At 35.1% G+C, this 15,695-nt stretch overlaps 2 protein-coding genes across 4 annotated transcripts in view; both read left to right on the plus strand.

The window, feature by feature from the left end:
- The window catches only part of LOC127846709 (uncharacterized), a 130,635-nt gene that overhangs the window by 107,222 nt on the left and 7,718 nt on the right, over positions 1-15,695 (plus strand). The window lies entirely within an intron of this gene.
- The window catches only part of LOC127846702 (endonuclease/exonuclease/phosphatase family domain-containing protein 1-like), a 182,249-nt gene that overhangs the window by 6,432 nt on the left and 160,122 nt on the right, over positions 1-15,695 (plus strand). The window contains exon 1 of one of the 3 annotated variants that reach the window (XM_052378198.1): positions 11,254-11,328. The exons of the other annotated variants lie outside the window; for them this stretch is intronic. The gene's annotated coding sequence lies outside the window, so the exon portion shown is untranslated. Of the gene's footprint in view, positions 1-11,253; positions 11,329-15,695 lie in introns of those variants that run through there. 3 annotated transcript variants of the gene reach the window in all.

The raw sequence follows: 15,695 nt of genomic DNA on the forward strand, positions 1-15,695 counted from the left end.
TGAATGGGTTGACGATCTTGATCTGCTACAGTATTGGAAGGGAAAGGAGCAGCAGCTGCCGATTGTCTACTTTCACTTTCACAATGTTCGATGTTGATTACCTCAGAATCCTGATGGGTTATAACGGTTTTCGATGATTCTTTCTTAAAAAATGCCTCGATGCGTTCAGTATCTTCCGAGTCCGAATGTTTTATTTTGTTTGTGTGTAAGAACGCCAATTGTGAGACATTTTTTTCTGTTTTCACGTTTATATCTTGGCTTGCACATAGCCCGGATGAAAATTCGACTGGTTTCTGGTAATTTATTGACGAAACACCCTTCTCGCGCAAGGCCGGTATCCAGTTAAATAGTCACATGATTATTACGATTAGTTGCCCAGTTTACATAACGTTATTTAAGAGCTATATTTAGAATAACTGGGATTCCCAGATTTTTTGTGTTCGTCTGGAGAGAAAGAGAAAGATCGTTGTACATGGTGCAAATTGGATAATTGTCGAATGCCCAAAGGAAAAATAAACATTTCTTTGAGAGAAAATATTATATTTTGGTGAAAAATGATATTTTTGGTGGGGAAATTGTATTTTGAGGGGAAAAATTCTGGTAGGGGAAGACGCTGAATATCGGCGTCACTTTCTTAGTAAAAAAAAACCCTGATGTATGTACATGTAGGTGGATATCTTTTCACTCGATCCGCCGCGTACGTATGCGGCGGATTTACTCCGCGAAAGTACGCGAGGTTAATTCAGACTCGGGGTCGTTGCGCGGATCGATGCTGAGTGCCACGGCGATACGCCGCGTGAACACACGATTCGGCCGCCGCGGACTAATAATCTGGCCGTGGCGTAGCCGCGGATTATGTTTGTGCCGCTTTGGCTGTACTGTATAAAACTGTAACTGTAACCAAGTTCCCCGTGCTGAAATGAATATGGTGTACACTTAGAACCTGGGAGGTTACGGGTTCGATCCCAAATGTGGGAGCGTTCTTTTTATCTCCCCCAACGACACCAAATACTGGTTCTTGACCCTTGAAACAGACTCCAGAGCTTTGCAATAAGCCTGAGGCTTTGATTATGCAATTGAGCTAAAATAAACAGGTTTAAACTACATGTAACACTGTAACGATTACCAGTTGTTGATCCACAGGTTCTCTCAGATACATGTAGAGACTGATAATATTTGTATTCCTGGACTCATAAAAATTATAGCGATATGCCTGTCAGGATATGTATGAGGTTCATTCAATATGACAGGTTTCGTCCTGACATCAATAATTCTATCTACAGAGCTTGTATACTTGCTAGGATGATGCCTTTGAATTCTAGCAATAAACCAGCATCACCTGAGGTCATTAGAGCTTGTATACTTGCAAGGATGATGCCTTTGAATTCTAGCAATAAACCAGCATCACCTGAGGTCATTAGAGCTTGAATACTTGCTAGGATGATGCCTTTGAATTCTAGCAATAAACCAGCATCACCTGAGGTCATTAGAGCTTGTATACTTGCTAGGATGTTGCCTTTGAATTCTATCAATAAACCAGCATCACCTGAGGTCATTTTGACCTTGACATTAACCATTTTTAATTCCCCCAACAGGCAGCATATAGGTTTCACACTGTCCGTCGGTCGGTCTGTCCGTCCATCATACTTTTCGTGTCCGCTCTCTAATTCAAGTACTCATCCAATTTTCACCAAACTTCATGAGAAGTTGTATCTAGATAATGTCTAGGCCAAGTTCGAACATGGGTCATGCCGAACCTAAATCTCACATCACCGCGTTTCGGCCAACGTGACAAATCGCGGTGATTCGCTGATTCATTGCGATTCGCTGCGATAACACTCTACAGGTGATTCGCAGTGATTCTGTCGTGATTTCACCCTGACCTTTCGCGATAAAGATCAGCTGTAGAATCATCACGAAACATTGTCATTCGCTGTGACTACTAGATTTAAATTTCACCTTATTAACTAATGTCAACATTATTGACGATCACATTAGATCGCGAAAATGTATTCCAATATGAAAGTAAACACCCTACATACTGAATGTCAAATCCTGATTTCCAAACAAGATCTTTATTTGTTAAAATAACAATTGTACAGTACAGTTTACGCAAAACCTTTTGTTTACCAAGTTTGTCTGCATCCACAACGAGTATTCACTCCGCATCATGCCGAGGCACTCGGCAATATTTGGCATACGGTATATAAGAAACATAAACAGATAATACCTGGATATTTTTTTACTTCTACGCGATTGTTTTAACATTTCGTCAGCTTTTCTGCATACTTCATACAATTACCATGGGATGTCATCCGTCAAAACAATGATTTCCTATGTCAGTAGAAATCGAAGAAATTTACACAGTTTAATCTTAGAAACGAGACTTAAATTGCTTTAAACGTCAAAAAAACGATATCTATAAGCATAATAGTTTCTAAAATACGCAGACGACACAGATATAAGTAATGTCTACTGATTGAATAAGTAATGTCTACTGATTGAATAAATTCAAATGTTTTTTTTTTAGCTTACCTGAGCACAACGTGCTCATGGTGAGCTTTTGTGATCCTTTTTTGTCCATCGTGCGTCGTGCGCCGTCAACATTTGCCTTGTTAACTCTCTAGAGGCCACATTCATTGTCCAATCTTCATGAAATTTGGTTAGAAGATTGGTCTCAATGATATCTTGGATGAGATCGAAAATGGTTACGTTTGCTTGAAAAACATGGCTGCCACGGGGCGGGGCATTTTTCCTTTTATGGCTATAGTAAAATCTTGTTTACTCTTTAGAGGCCACATTTATTGTCTGATCTTCATGAAAATTGATCAGAAGATTCATCCCAATAATATCTTGGAAGAGTTTGAAAATGATGTTGGTTGGTTGAAAAACATGGCCGCCAAGGGGCGGGGCATTTTTCCTTATAATTGGATATAGTAAAATCTTGTTAACACTCTAGAGGCCATATTTATTTTCTGATCTTCATGAAACTTGCTCAGAAGATTTGTCCCAATGATATCTTGGATGAGTTCAGAAATGGTAACCTTTGCTTGAAAAACATGGCTGCCAAGGGGCGGGGCATTTTTCCTTATATGGCTATATATGGCTATATAGTAAAATCTTGTTATATATGGCTATTGTAAAATCTTGTTAACACTCTAGAGGCAACATTTATTGTCCAATCTTCATGAAACTTGGTCAGAAGTATTATCCCAATAATATCTTGGACTAGTTCAAAAAGGATGCCGGTTGATTGAAAAACATGGCCGCCAGGGTTCGGGGCATTTTTTCTTATATGGCTATAGTAAAACCTTGTTTTCGCTCTAGAGGACACATTTAATTTCCGATCTTCATGAAACTTGGTCAGAAGATCAGTGGCCCAGATAATTATTTGGGAAATAGGGTTTTCACCCTTTGATTTTGAAAAATAGGGTGATTTCATTCTTGAAATAGGGTGAACTGAGTTATAAAACGACGAAGTCAGATTGAAAACGCATGTATGTCGTCGTAAATTATTTGGTCAGACTCTTTATTTTACTATGAAATCTAGTCCGCAGAGCGTTTTATTTAGTTTGACTGTTTCTTGCTCAAACATCCAGGTGCTTGCTGAATGAAAGCATCGCCTCGTTACGATAATACTTCAAAAGAGAAAATACCGAAGATGAGAAAAGCATTTTCGATCGAAGCCATTGTATTGTACGCATCCCATTTGACGAGTTTGCGTAAAAGTCAAATTGGTTGCGTTTTCAATACGCATGATATTGTATTTCTTTGCTTTTTTAAACATTTTAATAGGGTAAAAGACGCAGATACGCAGCTTATCTGGGGCACTGGAAGATTTGTCCCAATAATATCTTGTTATCTCAGGTGAGCGACTTTGGGCCTTTCAGGCCCAGTTATGCCTGAATGTTGCTGACTGATCCCACAACTGGATTTCTCGATCGGGCAAGTACTGTAAAACCATTAAATTTCGTGTGGTACAAATTTTCGTGGATTTCGTTGGTCAGCTGAACCACAAATTCAAGTATCAACGATTATTTATACATTTTTAACCCAAAATCGGTCATTTCCGAATGTCATATCCGATTTTTGATTAAGATATGCTAGTTTTACAATGTGTTGTTTTCTTGATACGTGTTTATGTATTTAAAGTGTACATAAACGATTGTTTCCTTTTACGTGACGTCGTCATATTAACAGTTTGCAGATTTATCACATATGTCAATTAGTGCCAATTAGAGTTAAAAGAGACATAATGGTTTTCACACGTGTAATTTGGGGACCTTATTACTCAATTGTTACTACTAGGGGACCGATTGCGCTGAGAATTGCAAATATTAATGTCAAAACAACATTGATGGCAATTAGCGAGTGGGGACCCACAAGTGCGCCGCTTTATCACTCATCGGCAAAAATGTCATGCTTCAGTGCGCATTAACCTCAAGTCTTGCTGTCAGCACAGATAAGCAGATTATGCTTTGTTAATTATTACTCTGGTTGTTTTAATAAAAGTTTAAATATTATGACGGTCAGTCTTCCTCGAAAATTTTAAATCCACGAAATTACGTGTCAACGAATTAGTTGTTTATTATTAAACCACGAAATTTCATACCGACGAATTTCTATACATTTACAGTAATTTGGATATCTTTTTGTTGACCCACACACAATTTGAGTAGGCGAGTGGAATTTACTATTGATGTTAAAATATTTGATAAATACATGGAGATAGTACTTAAGTAAAGATAGTTAATTTGCTATTTCATGTTTGGCAGCTTGTTGAGATTTATCAATTCTCTTGTGTGGGTTGAAACATTCAATGTGAAATGCAGCACATTTGGTTAAATTGTAAAAAAAGCATGTCTGTTGTTGAATTGATATTTGATCAACCAATCAGACAAAAACTAATCTGTACAATTGTTGTTACATGTACCGCTGCAAACGTCTTCATTTCTTCACTAAATACCTCTTATTCCCAAATATCTTGAAATCAAAGCATCCGTTATGGGATTGGATTTAGAAAAAAATATACATGACATGCCATAATGGGAATACATGTATAATGATCACAAAAGTCATCAATAAAAATAAAAACCAGTCAAAATGGTGTAGGCTGTAGACCTGTACAAAAGGACTTGAAGCATCAAATATTATCTGGGGGCTGAAGAAAAACATTGTAACTCAGTTCTATAAATGAACATGACGAAATATGCATGTACTGGAATTAAATTACTACCGCGTGAAATTGTTAACAATTATAATTATTGTTTTCACAATTTACTTGCCATAAGTAATTAATTGGTCACTATTTACATTAAACTTTTTGTGAGTAACAATTGTACCGGTAAACATTATATTAACACTAATTGTTAACAGTAAAAAGGTGTGTATGATGCGCAAAATGGTCTTTAATGTAGTTTTTAATTTACATGTTACCGGCATTCTCATAACCGATTGGACAGTGAACTTAACAACAGTTTTCTCGTCATTACATGACAAGATTTTGTGATACAGTTATAACGTAAATCACCAAATAATCGAATTATTAAAAAAAACTCTGCTCGCAGTTAAAAATGTGACCAATTAAGAGATAAGCCATGTGGATTATCGACCTAAACTTGCGGTTGTCATAATCCCTTTGGTCCTTTCCGATAAGGGTGTTATCTGTGTATTCATGTTGATGTTGCTGGCGATTTATACCTATCCTTTTTTTCAATCGCCATTTTCATGGAAATCTTATTTTTGCTCGCCAACCAGTAATTGCAATCACCAAATGTGAGTTTGGGGATCGGTGACGTTAACATAGTATATATATATACATATATATATATATATATATATACACTATGCGACCCGTGATTTTTGCCTAATTTGCGAAGTCAAGGCGGGCATTTTGCTTTTTGGGTGGAAAATCACCGCGATTTCACGTGACTCGTCACTCCGACGTCATGCGAGAGCAAGATAATCTTCGCGCTAAATCCCCTCAATGTTGTGGTGATTCGCTGCGATTCGCCGCAATTCGCCGTGATAGCAGTGGATATCGTTGACATCGATGATTCGCCAATTCGTGCATATAAACTGAATCGTATCGATAACTGTATACATAACGCTTTTCTAATGTTCACAATTATCAAATAATCCAACATAATTGCAACATCACTTCCGAAAAATAATCTTAAACATTTATGTCGGTAAATATGTTTGAGAATTTCATTATAAATTAAGCACAACTATATGACTACGCCATTTTTCAGAAGTGTAAAGAGTAAAGTGCATAATGTGGAACACAGCTTTCGTTGGACGAGCGTATTTAAATTTAGATCGAATGCAATACGATCTTACAAAAAACTTTTTTTGCGTCATACGCCTTCATGTAAAAAACGTTTTCCTCCTGGAAATTGTGCTATTAATGCATAATTAAAACATTTTTTCGCCACGTAAAGCGTTGTAAAAAATTAATATACAATTCAAAACAATTATACCATAAGAATAAATGTTCCGTTAAATTCCCAATTGAGAATTATAATTTATAATCCGAAACACACTTCTGGTGTTTTAATGTTAGCACGATGTTCACAAATGCTTCCAATATAGCCATCATGTATATTTCCCGACAAAAGAGCGGGAAAATTTACGGCAATGTACAAGGTCAAGGTAAAGAGTGTGCAAGTATTGATTTTTTATACAAACTGCGCAGCGCAGAGAACATTGAATTCTGTTGATTTCGGTTAAATGTTTCTTTGGTATTAAAACAGTTATATCGCCAAAAATTTGATATTTCTTTTAAAGTCATATCAAATCAAACACGCCGTATCCGTATCGTTATTGTGCGAAGTAAAACATAATACCTTGACGTGTATAGTTTTTTTGTTGTGAGAGACCATCTGAGTAAACGCCGAAAAATATACAAACTGTTATTTTTGTCAATGCCCTTTGATCCATTATTGCACTTAACTGGCAGCGCCATCTTGTTGTTTCTGTGATTGTCACATCTTTTCACAGTTTGAACATGTACAAAGAGTGCCAATTAGACACTAGAATAAACACTATCACCCGCTGGACAGTACACAATAAATAATCAAATGTTGAGGTTTTTTATTTTGGACGTGAAAACCCAGAGATATGCATGTACATTATACATCATCATATTTATTTAACTTTGCGAATGCTAAGTGCTACAATGACTTACTCGTGTTTTTTTTCAGCAAAACAAACACAATGTTTAATGGCTTTAATATATAGGCAATGATGTAATAACAACATAATATATAACACGATATCATAATAACATGTACTTAAAAATAGAACAGTAATGTATTTCCGATTTCTGGCTTATCAAGCATTGTGAATGTATGTACAACGCTCGGAAAGTAATGCGAGTAACACGAGTTATCCGCATTGGAGCCTGAAACAGAAAATAAATAAGTATAGCATCCAAATAATTAGACGTAAGCTACCGATTACATTTAAACTTTAAATGAAAGTGTTACTTAAACATTTTTCCGTGCCTTAAGGCGCGAATATTTTGCTAAACACTGTTAACAAAAGGGCTACACATAATAATTCTTAATGAAATGCAAAAATAAGTATTAACATAATTAATAACGTCAATAAACACACACGGTTAGATCAAAGTTTAAAAGGAAAACTTATATCATATGTCTCGTAAATTACCAAATTATTAGTTTCGTCTAAATCAAATACCATGTATAGAGAAACAAGGTATTTATAACCGACCAATGACGAAACACTATGCAACTTTCAATTTACACAGTGCTACGCTACATGTATATGGCAACAAAATGGAATTTGAACAGTGGTAGTGTATTCGGGCCTGGAATATAATTGATTGTAAGTGTTAATAAACATTCTACTAATGCAATTACATGTACTTAAATAATGTTTACATGTTATGTTCAATAATTATTGCATGATCATTCTGCGCTGTTATATTAATTTGGAGCCGTTAAAGCTTCCGACATTACTTCATCAAGTTCATGTCAGAACAGGAGTATTTAAGTTAATACGCCCATTGTATATAACAACGACAAAAGCTTTATTATTGCAATGTATAATGTAAGTGTATACATATATGTTACATGTAATGTACATGTAGTGTAACCCTCAACGTAAATCGCTTAAAAAGGGGAATCACGGCGGTACGCGGTGATTTGCGCTGATTCGCGCTGATTGCGCAACAGCGAGATACATCGCGCGACGGTCGCCGAGACATCACCCAAATTTTCTTGTCGCTCGGAAACACTGCGATTTGTCACGTTGCATCGATTGCGGTGATGCGAGAATTGCGGCAAAAATCACGGGTCGCGTAGTGTATATATATATATGCATCTCTTGCTTGAACAATGTTTGTTCGATGGCAAGTAAATTGTTTTAACACTTAAATTTTGTTCTTCATGTACTAATGCTTGTGTGCAGGCTTATTAGGTATGACACTGTCTGCTTTAATGTTATTTTTTGTTTTGAGAAAGTCCCTTTTTAGGGAAAGTCCAATTTGGGTGAAAAGTGTCTTCCCTGATTAAACAATGCAGACTGCACAGACTAATCTGGGAGAACTCTTTACACTCATGCATTAAGTTCCGTTTTCCAAGAGCAATAAGTGCTCATAATGAAGTGTTGGGCACAATGCCCTTTATGAGTTGATGAAACTCGGTCAGGTTACGTAATAAGTGTCCATTGTTGATATACTTATATCTGATACTATCAAGAGATATCTGAAATACTGATCATGAGCATAGTTTATCAGGTGTTGATTTCTCTCTTTTGTTTTAGAATAACTGTTTCAAATGGACTTGTTGACAGCTTGGTCACATAGATTCAAAAAGTTATGTTTGTATTATGTTGAAACGAGCAAATTAACACCCCTGACTAAGGCAGATGTTAAATATAAAAGTAAATATTTGGTTACTTATTATAATATTTAATAAATATCAAACAAATAATTTTAAACTACCTTGCATATTTAACACCCTTTTGGATGTAGTGATAGCTATTTAGTCATTGCACTTTTCACCAGGGTTCAAACCGCAGGGCTGTCACAATGTTTTATTAACCCTTTTCATTTTTGTTTAAATTATTTAAAACTATTTAAAATATTTATTTAATGACACTTGTAAAAATATTTGGAAAAATCTGTGAAAGTCCCTTTAAGTCCCTGGTATGTCTATTAATAATTATTAAGCATTCCAGAGTGTTGTTAAACAATGTTTTTAAAGTTGATAAAAATTTCAATTTAAGCAAATTCTTAAGTAAATGTGTGTTTGTTTATATGCTCCCCGAAATAAATTCTGGCGGAGCATATAGTTGCCAGTTTGTCCTGTCTTACTTACTTACATGTACTTACATGTACTTCCTTACTTCCGTCACACTTTTGCTACCATTTCTCATACCTCCTTCAATACTTTACCAATCGCTTTCATACTTGGCATGTAGGTACCTTGCATGGACGTCTACCTTTTGATGAGGTTTGAGGTCACTGGGGTCAAGGTCAAGGTCACTGAGGCTAATAATAGACTTTCTTCCGTCACACTTTTGCTACCGTTTCTCATAGAGCCTTCAATACTTTACCAATCGCTTTCATATTTGGCATGTAGGTACATGTACCTTGCATGGACCTCTACCTTTTGATGAGGTTTGAGGTCACTGGGTCAAGGTCACCAAGGCTAATAATAGATTTTTAAGGTGTTAATTAACACATACATAGACAAAGCGCACCATGGGGGAGACTCCATCAGTTTCACTGATATTTATACCCCCATTACTGGTAATGGGAGCTATATAGGAGTCACTTTGTCGGTCTGTCTGTCTGTCTGTCGATCTGTCTGTCGGTCTGTCTGTCGCGAAAATTTCATCCGATCTTCACCAAACTCGGTCAGAAGTTGTATCTAGATGATGTCAAGGTTCAGTTTAAATATGGGTCATGTCGGGTTAAAAAAGGAGGTCACAGGGTCACTTAGAGCGTTTAAAACCGAAAGTTTGTCCGGACCATAACTATGTCATTTATTGTTAAATTTTAAAATCATTTGGCAAATTTGGTCACCATCATGGGGCGGTGTGTGGCGCGAAACAATTACGTCAATATCTCGAAGGTCAAGGTCACACTTTGAGTTCAAAGATTAAAAATGGCAATAAATGAGCTTGTCTGGGCAATAACTTTGTCGTTCATTGTGAGATTTTAAAATCATTTGGCACATTTGTTCACCATCATTGGACGGTGTGTCGCGCGAAAGAATTACGTCAATATCTCCAAGGTCAAGGTCACACTTTGAGTTCAGAGATCAAAAATGGCCATAAATGAGCTTGCCCGGGCCATAACTATGTCATTCATTGTGAGATTATAAAATCATTTGGCATATTTGTTCACCATCATTGGACGGTGTGTCGTGGGAAAGAATTACGTCGATATCTCCAAGGTTAAGGTCACACTTTGAGTTCAAAGGTTAAAAATGGCCATAAATGACCTTGTCCGGGCCATAACTTTGTTGTTCATTGTGATATTTTAAAATCATTTGGCACATTTGTTCACCATTATTGGACGGTGTGTCGCGCGAAAGAATTACGTTTATTTCTGCAAAGTCAAGGTCACACTGTGAGTTCAAAGGTCAAAAATGGCCATAAATGATCTTGTCAGGGCCAAAACTATGTCATTAATTGTGAGATTTTAAAAATACCTGGTACATTTGTTCACAATCATTGGACGATGTGTCATGCGAAAAAATTATGTCGATAAGTCCAAGGTCAAGGTCACACTCGGAGTTCAAAAGTAAAAAAATGGCCATAAATTTGGACGGCATGTCATGCGAAAGAATTCAAGAGTTCAAAGGTCGAAATGGCCATAAATTATAATGACATTATAATTCTTAAAAGTCGCCATAAATTGGATTCTCTTGTTTTGTGAAGACAGCATGCAAAATAGTCTGTGTCAATGCGGCACGTGGGGGTATACGTCACGTCTGTGACAAAGCTCTAGTCTTGTTTACCATGTAAGCAACCTTCATAAAATGATCAATTTGTTTATAATTTCAAATTCATCCCGCTGCAATTCTTATTAGTTACATTACCAAACAAAAAATAATCGTGTTTCGTGTTTACGCCCTTGTTAATTATAATAGATTACAAACGATATGGAATGATCGAATGAGAGCTGTAAATGTGCTGATAATAAAAGTGATTTATTATGTTCACAAGTTTATCATTATTTCGATAACAAACACAGTTCAACAGTGTGAATGACTGTATTGAAATAACTGTGTATCGTATGTGTTAATTAAACTGGCATTAACTGGGATATAAAAATTGTCTCATGCATAGGTAATGGATTAAACTGCTTATTTGCAATGAGAATTGTTGAATATTTTAAGGTCATATACAGTGCTTGTTTGTAGAGTATTTTTTGGACTGAGGTTATAGATTTACTGTGAGTTTGAGTTTGATTCAAAGATTTATAGATTAACTTTAAACTTCTTAAAATAATTTGATTAACTAGTTACATGTAAATGTTTTCTTTTAATGTATTTGTATTTTTTTTAAAGTAAAAAACAATGTATGTATTTAGAAACCATGCAATAAATGATATGACTGTATTTGTATGTAAAAACATGTGCAGAAGTTTACGTGATTTACACATGTTTAATAAATTGTTTTGTTGCATGGATTATATAATTATAATGAGATGTTTAAGAAATGATAATATGATTTTATTTTTCAGGAAATCACGCAAACTCCCTGAAATCAGATATCCATGCCTTTAATGACTTTGGAAGATGAAAGGACTCATACATTGTCAACCGTGTAAACATTAGTGGTGTAATCGGTGTAAATTTGACATTGTCAACCGTGTAAACATTAGTGATGTAATCGGTGTAAATATGGTTGATGAACTCAAATATAGCATGTGAATGACCTTATGAACTCATACATTGTAAACCGTGTAAACATTAGTGATGTAATTGGTGTAAATATGATTGATGAACTCAAATATAGCATGTGGATGACATACAGTGTAAACATTAGTGATGTAATCGGTGTAAATATGATTGATGAACTCAAATATAGCATGTGAATGACCTTATTTCATAATATTAACAATCATGTGAATACTGGTCGTGTACGTAATTCCGGCCTGTACGTAAAAAATCGGCCACCTGTGTTTAATCATTTTCATGATCTAAACACACATGTTTTGATAATTTTTAGAATAATCAACTTGAAAACCAACCCTACTCTCAATATTTTGCAAATTAAAGAAGCATTTCACTGTAAACGTCTGCATTAAAATGTCTCAAACATAACACAAGATATTTCTCTCATGGGAAAAGTGACGTCATTAGCCAATGCAAAAAATTATAATTATATAAGAAACAAATATATTTGAAAAAATTATTATTATTTCTCTCTGATAAACTTTTATTAAGGTATTTTTTAATTAATTGTATAAAAACATACATTTAAAACAAAAAAATCAGGACCTAAATATAAACTTTTAATATATGAATTACCTCCCTTGATTTGAATATTAATAGTTTACATGTTGTAAAATTAAATATAAGCGTTTACTAAAAATCGACACTAAAGTCAACTTTTTAAACAAAATGTTTTTACTTTCTTAGCTATGTTAGTAAAATTGATTAAAACTATTGAAAATAAATATTTTTTATGAATTTGCAGTTCCCCATTAACCGTGCAGGCCTGTTATATTTAATAAAATAGGTAGGGGGAGTAACTGGTATAAAAACGTCGCATATATGTTAAGTTTCAAGTCAAAAATTGTGTTTGTGTAAACCTTTATTAATACTCTTAAAATGAGGACATTCGTCTAAAGATATTGCTTTGTAATTGTACCTGCAGATTAAACTGAAAAGTGGCCGATTTTTTAGGTACAATTGCCCTACGAAAATTGATAGTTTATATGTCATTAATTACTGTTCATAAAAGTAACATACACTGATCTAATTCTATTGAAATTTTCATGCTAGGTGAGTTTTGAACCCAGGATTATATATGTGAAGTTTAGTTTCAACCAGTTGCCTAAAACAAAAGATTTTGTTAAAATAGTCCCAAAAGTGGCCGGAATTACGTACCCGACCAGTAGTCTTATTTTCATTTGGCCAAAGTTTGAAGATGCTATTGAACTTACGCGTGGTAATGCACGATTTAGATATGTTTTTTTATGCAGTAAAAAAGAAGTTCCAAAAATGAAACTTGAATTGAAATGGAACCACAAAGTTCCATTTAAGTATGGTAAAATATTCAAAACTGAAGCTCAGGGAATTCAAAGTATAAATTCCGGTCAAAAGTGAAAACACAAACGACAGTAAAAACAACAAAACAACAACACATAAGAATGGGGGGTATGAACAGTTGTTGCATTCCGAAGAAAAGCGGAATTGAAGATGATGAAACAAAGAAGTCAAGTTTTCGTAAGCATCGAAGGCAACTTAGTGCGACTTTCAACATGGCGGTTTTGGGAGAAGAAAAAGAAGAACTTGTAAAAAATAAACTTGATATAAATACAGCGACAGAAGAGGAACTAATGACCTTGCCTGGTATAAACCGTGAAACTGCCAAAAAGATAGTGGATTATCGTAGACAGATCAAGGGGTTTAAGGTGATCGAAGATTTAGCGCTAGTTTCAGGTGTTGGTGCGGTAAAATTGAAAGCGATTCAGCACGAAATATGTCTGAAAACAGACGATGACGGAAAAGGTGACAATTTTGAAGCTTCCTTAAATGGGGTTATTAAAAGGAAAGTAAATCAGTGATTGTTCACTTGAATTCGTCAAATGTGTTCCAGTTGATGAAAGTTAAAGGAATAGGCCAAACTTTGGCTGAAAATATAGTCACGTACAGGGATAAAAAGGGACCATTTACGAACATCGAGGACTTGATAAAGTGAAGGGTATAGGGCCAAATGTTTTAAGTGCAATTAGGCCACAGTTGACATTGGACGAAAACCTTGCTACAGACAGTGTGTCTTATGCTTCATCGAAAAAGTCTTCAAATTTAAATTTCAATACCAGTGCAATACCTAGCAGAACGTCAGACATTTCTTTACATTCTCGCAATAATTCCCATGACCCGGCTGTTGAATTTTCAAAAGGATCTTTAGAAAACTTGGTGGACAAATGGGGGCCATATTCACAAAAACCGTTACGGCCTGCAGTGGAATTCCCAACGTTTAAGTGCAATAATCGTAAAGCTGTTCGCATTGCCTCGTGGAATCTGCAGTGTTGTTCTTCTGAGAAAGCAAATAACCCAGGGGTACAAGATGTCGTGTGTTATGACCATCTTGGAAAATGGGTATGATTAAAACTACTGTAAAATTATGTCTATTGCATGGTCAGCATGAATTTTTGTGGTTAAAAAAAAATGTTATTGTCTGATTTTTTAAAACAAAATGAGGAATTTGCATCTGTCATTTATTGATGAGTTTGTGTTAAATATGCGTTTGTAAATGTGTTGGTCAACCAACAAACCAACAAAAATTAATGCCCCAGGAATAAATTAATGATGATTTTATAGTATTTATTACAAGTTATTGTGCTGAGTCATACAGTGTCACTATATTTCTCTATTAATGTAGTGTAAGTTGTCAGTTGATTCAACTAGCTACATGTAGCTTGTATACAAGCATGTCCAGTTGTTTCAGTGATGAAACATTATTTACCATTTTATAAATATTTTTTTCCATTTGTATCAATTTCAATTTGGCCTTACTACATGTAAGTCTTGAATAGGCACCATCATCAAAACAATTTCTTCAAGATGATGCAATTTTCCCATTGCCAGTTTGGTCGATAAACCGTAAAATCATTTATACTCGTTGGCATGAATTTTGGTGTTTTTTTAATAAAAATTTTTTTTTGAGGACATGTAAATACATGGATTTCTGATTCAGATGTGTGTAAAAAAGAGGAATATGAGACTGTAATTTTGCACGTCTTAAATTTGTTAAATTTGTGGATCGTTCAACCCAAAAAATCCATGAAAATTTATTTCACATGAGTATAATGATATAACAGTAGCCCCAACATGGAAGGTTTGTCCTTTTCCCCAAATCTAGAAAATGCCCTGTATTGATATACAATGCTAAAGATGATTCATAACTGATAATTAGAATTATAAGAAATACGTAAATAAAGAATTATAAGTAATTATTAAATCATGACTTGAACTTCATTAAATTTTAGCCTCTATCTGGCAAAACTGGGCTCCTATGCATGTGCGTAAATTGTCTTTCCAGATTAGTCTGTGAAATCTGCACAGGCTAATCAGGGACAACACTTTTTCTGTTTAACTGAATTGTCCTTCAGAACAGACTTCCGTTACACAAAAAAATCCATTAAAGTGATGTGTGGTACAATATTACTCATTAATATTAGCCTGCGAATGCAAAACATGCATAAAGCCCAGTTTTCCTATAACATAGTTCATTGCATTGTGTTGTAATTATTGACAGATTGAGCATTATAGCTGTACAAGAACTTGCAGACAAGGAGGCCTTGCAAAAGTAACAAAGCACCCTGATATTGAATCTTTATGGTATGGTGTATCTGCATTTGATTCAGGGAATAATTTCTTAAAAATGTGAAATATAACATTGCCTTGGTGATTTTAGAGATTAATTTGGGCAGAAATTTAACCTGGCTCCCTGGTCAAAATGTGTTTGTGCCCCTTAAT

Source organism: Dreissena polymorpha, chromosome 9 (genome assembly GCF_020536995.1).
Source record: "Dreissena polymorpha isolate Duluth1 chromosome 9, UMN_Dpol_1.0, whole genome shotgun sequence".
NCBI lineage: Eukaryota > Metazoa > Mollusca > Bivalvia > Myida > Dreissenidae > Dreissena > Dreissena polymorpha.